The 5,370-nt window shown below is 38.5% G+C and overlaps 1 pseudogene; it reads right to left on the reverse strand.

Moving 5' to 3' along the window:
* Positions 1–1,627: 1,627 nt before the first annotated feature.
* LOC107676174 (uncharacterized) overlaps positions 1,628–5,370 on the reverse strand; it is a 6,669-nt pseudogene continuing 2,926 nt past the window's right edge.

Raw genomic sequence — 5,370 nt, forward strand, 5'->3', positions numbered from 1 at the left:
GTGTGTATGTATGTGCTATATATATATATATATATATATATATATATATATATATATATAGGCCTATAATCAAACTGCAACCAAAGCATAAGATTGTAGAAACGTTTGTGGTGCACAGTTTGAGCTGAACTGATGTGCATTATCTGCTGTGTTATCATGGTAACATTAGATTCAAATTCAGTTGCAGTTTGTCAAACATGCAAATATGAGACAGTAATTGACCATGTCACATTCAAATACAGTATACTGCCATTATTTATGATCAGATAGCACTTGGGGCAAATACAAATAATAAGCTGTTCTTTGTTCTGTTATTTCCGCAAAGAAGCATGTGACTCTAAGCAATGCAGAAAATGCAAACATAACACGATGTTCAATAAGCATATCATATTAATAAAACATACCATAACATACTAATAAAATGTCTTCCCAATTCCACATGCGGCTGACATACTTCACAGATTTTCATGTTTAGCCAGATTTTCTTTTCGCCCTATATTGCAAGCTTCAATCTATTGCACTTTAATATTCTGGCCTGGTTCGGTAATACACATTTCTCTCCTACTCACAAACAACTGTTGTAGCTATATATAAATATACATATCATAGCAGCTATAGTTCTAATGTCTGCATAGGATTTTAGAACCCTCAAGTTCCTTCAAGAATAATCCTTTGGCCCTGTATCACGGTGGAGACTAATGATTAGACTAAAAAGCTTCTGGTCATAGAATACATTTAGTCTATAATGTAACCATGTATCATTCAAGGTCTGTATTTAAAGACCTCTTTAAAGTCATTGAGTTTCACTTTGACACATTTAACAACGAGTTGTCCTCTTCATGGCAATCGTTTCTTTGAAGATCTCTGTGTGTATGATGTTCAGCTGAAGCACTGTGCTCTACTGTAAACAGCTTGTTATCACGCCGGCTCCGATAACAGCATTCAGCTGACTCTGAATGAGAGAGACAGCACTGAGGCATTCAGGGCTTTTAACATGGTAGAATGAAACTATCTTTTAACTCTAGCCCAGCTTAACACGTTTGACATGCGTTTTCAAATAAATAAAAATGTTTTAATTATTCGTCTTTTGCCCACACATCAAGGAATTTATCATTTAGAAATTTCCACTCCGATTGAGTCTCTGTAACACTGGCGGTTTCAGTTTTGCCCTTTAAACCCTCTACATCACTTTATATTTTATATGCGAAAAATGTAGGGCTTTATATATTTTTGCAACTCTAATGGTCTTTGATGATATGTGACCCTGGAGCACAAAACCAGTCATAAGGGTCAATTTTTCGAAATTGAGATGTATGCATCATCTATTTACTAAATATCTTCGTGGAACATGATCTTTACTTAATATCCTAATGATTTTTGGCATAAAAGAAAAATCGATAATTTTGACCCATACAATGTATTGTTTTTGGCTATTGCTACAAATATACCCCAGCGACTTTAGACTGGTTTTGTGCTGCAGGCTCACATATTAATACAATTTCTTCCACACAGGCCAAGCTCAAGATTGGGAGCCAGACCTACTTGAAACTACTTTTGGATTTCAGTGTCACATTTAAATTGAATATGTAGCATTTTATTAAATGTCCTTTCATGCACATTTCTATATCTAAGGAAGAAATGGCTTCTCCAGAGCATCCTGACTCTTGCTAATCGTTTCTATTCCTACGCACAAGGAATCGTGAATTTTCTCCCAGGCCTCCAGCTCAGATTTCCACAGAGCTGCCCTGGAGTGGACGAGCTTCGAGAACTCGCTCTCGCTCCCTTTTGCAAGACTTATACTTTCTTTGACGATAAAAAAGATGTCCAGGCCAATAAAGAATAAATTTGTGAAGCCAGATACAACTTTAGGTACACACTTTACGATCATCAATGTTTCTGCTTTTGCCAGCTGCCCTGTCTTAGACAGGTTTTTAGCCACCTGCGGTATGTCACAGGCTACACTGAAGTCCGTCAGTTCGATCTCGGTTACTGCTTTAGCTGCTTTTTCACTTTTATGCACTGCAACATCTGCAACTGCATTCCCCACATTCACAACCTCTTGAAGCACGTCTCCACAACCATGTAAAATGTCCGTAACATCAACTGCACTAGGCTGCACTAAAGGTCTTTCACTGTTGGCCTGCTCTTTCAAACAGTCTTCAATCTTTATCATATCATCCTTGTAACTCTTTAAATAGCTTTGTGCTTTGTGCTCATGGCGGCGGTTGACTATCATTTCAGCGATCCCTGCTCCAACAGTAATGCCTGTACTGATGAACCCCACACACAACCCTGCCAGAGAAAATAGCAAAGATGTTCCTGCAGTGAAAGGGGCAAGAGCGAGTCCAATAATAGACGAGGCACCCCCTACTATCCCCACTGAACTACCAACCACAGTGGATATACTGGCGTCCTTCTTCGTCGTGTCCAGCTTAACTGCAGTCTCCTCCAGATCTGACAGGAACTGCCACATTCTAGAGCGACGTTCACTGAACACGTCAATGAATTTCTGAGCATTTTCCTGAAAGAGGAAGGCCAGCCGGGTGTGCGGGTTCATCCTGGACGAGGAGAAAGAAGACCGAGTTGATCATGTAGTTCACAATCCAATGGCTAAGCTTGAGGTCTCACCTGATTTCGGACAACTGGCTCAAACGATCAAGCATTTGATTCATGGTGTCCTCGCTTAAGTTCGGTACGAGCTGCACTAAAGGTCGACCCATTTTACACCTGTGAAGAATTTTTTGTGTAATTAACAAAGACCCATCACCGTTTTTTTTTTTTCATCTCAACTTTGAATGAGATGGGAAATGTATATACTTACGTATAGATGTCTGCGCACAAAACTGAGCTGTGGAGAAAACATGAATAAAAAAAAAACGTTTATCTTGATCTAATTATGGCATGTATTCAGTAAAAATCTGAAGTGATACAATGCTGCTTTGGGTAAGAAACAGACCAACATTTAAGTTGTAAAATCTTGCCCATCATCATATGTGACCCTGGAGCACAAAACCAGTCATAAGGGTCAATTTCTCGAAATTGAGATTTACACATCTCATGAAAGCTGAATAAATAAGCTTTCCATTGATGCATGGTTTGTTAGGATAGGACAATATTTGGCCGAGATACAACTATTTGAAAATCTGGAATCTGAGGGTGCTAAAAAATCTAAATATTGAGAAAATCATCTTTAAAGTTGTCCAAATGAAGTTCTTAGCAATGCATATTACTAATCAAAAATTAAGTTTTGATATATTTACGGTAGGACATTTACAAAATATCTTCATGGAACATGATCTTTACTTAATATCCTAATGATTTTTGGCATAAAAGAAAAATGGATAATTTTGACCCATACAATGTATTGTTGGCTATTGCTACAAATATACCCCAGCGACTTAACACTGCTTTTGTGCTCCAGGGTCACATATATCTCATGAAATTTGTGTTCATTATATTGGTATGCACACCATATTGCTGTGCTGAATGACTCCATTTAAATACACATGTTGTCAATTAAATACTCATGGCACAGTGCTATTCCAATGCATTTGGCGCACTTGCTTAAGACGGATTGCGGCTGGTTTGTAAAAATGATGCAGGCTCTTGCGCTGAAAATAGCATGTGCAAAATTGCCGCAACTGAATAGTGAATTCAAAAATACAGGCCACCCAGTCTTTTCATTGCAAAAAGAAAAAAACAAGCAGGACATGAAAAAAACAAAACATGAAGGTGATTAAATGATGGCAGAATTGTAACTTTTGATTCCTTTAACAGGAAATTCAGAACTCACTTTTGTTTTATTCTCATACAAAGTTGTTCTGTTTTGAGTACATAGCTGTCTAGCTGAAAGACCAAGACATTCACATTATGGAGTAGAGGACGGAAGAAGGTTTCTGCATTTCTTTTAAAGTGGACGAGGACAGGAGCATCTATTCTGGCATCTGCGATGACTGACTGCACTCTTTCAGGGCTCTGTCCCCGAAGCAGGAAGATCCGTCCGCTGAAGACATGGCTTGAGGTCACCGTTAGCTTCTCCACTGCATCCAGGAACGGCTCAAGTTTCTCCAGCCCCTCTAATGTGTCTGCGAGGACGGCGTGCAGCTTCTCCTCCTGCTGATTTTCACTGATGTCTCTCATCTTCTCGAGCTCTGCCTTTCTCTCAGACGTCCATCTTTGTTCTTGGTCACAGAAGTCCCTCACGGTCTCAATGTAATCGAGTGTGTCTTCAACATACGCCGTCAGTCGCTCCTGTAACTGCGCCCTGTGCCGCAGAACAAAATGGACATTTTGTACATGAATTTATTGTGAGAAATTTATTCATTATGCTTTTTATTCCTCGTATCCACCTCCAGGTTAAAGGCTAGTATGAATGTTATTTATTAAAGCAGGGGTCTTCATAGACCTGGGCGATATTTATCGGTATGCGATAAAGCGATACGGTATCGATATTTATCGACGGTACACGTTCTTCGATAACAATATAAAAAGTAGCGCAGGATATAGGCACGTGCTATGAGTGACGCAGACAGCACACACAAACACGGACATAAGTGCTGCGTCTGCCTGTGATGAGGAGATTGTGAGTAAAGAATGAATATTAGTCGAATTTAAAATAAACATTTGCATTTGAATGCAAAAATAGTACAATCCAACGTTAGATGTGCGTCAGGGAGCATCATCAGTGGCGCGTGAGATGCGGTGATGATGATGTAAGTGACGTTGTTACATTTTAATGTTTTGTTAGTCTAGCCCACGAGACGCGCCGCTGCTGCGTTATTCATTCACAATATTAGAGAAATATAGAAGCTCAATGCGGAGAAGATCTAGATTCGGTTCAAACCGAAACCAAGCCATTCACACAGAACACATATTCAGCGCATTTTCTAGACGGACAAATATGACTGCTGCACTCGCGTCACACAAGAGATGTATACAAAGCCATGCAAAGTTAAAACAGTTTTAGAAAACATGTCACAAATTTGTGGAGGTTTATTCCTTTTCACTGCATCTCATGTTTTTAAAGGCAATCTGCGTGATGGGCAATTCAGCTCTTTGTATTAAGTAATGCATAAATACGTGATGTTTTGTTCATAATTGTTTATGCAATTTACGAAATTATATTTAATTTATATGAGTTAATTTAGACGTAATGCACGTTTTTTTATAGACAGTTATTTCCTTGCATTGACAATTTAAATGTGCTGCATTATTTTGCTCATTGCACCCTCCTGTGGCCTCAGGAGACAAGACAAAAGTTTCCTTAAGAAATTAGATATTTGTTTAATTTTCATTTTGTGTTTGACTGTTAAAACAAAAAATATTTGTTGTTTGTCTCAATAAATTGGGTTAATTTAAAAATACAGTGGT

The sequence above is a fragment of the Sinocyclocheilus anshuiensis genome, unplaced genomic scaffold (assembly GCF_001515605.1).
Source record: "Sinocyclocheilus anshuiensis isolate Anshui unplaced genomic scaffold, SAMN03320099.WGS_v1.1 scaffold3024, whole genome shotgun sequence".
NCBI classification, from domain to species: Eukaryota; Metazoa; Chordata; class Actinopteri; order Cypriniformes; family Cyprinidae; genus Sinocyclocheilus; species Sinocyclocheilus anshuiensis.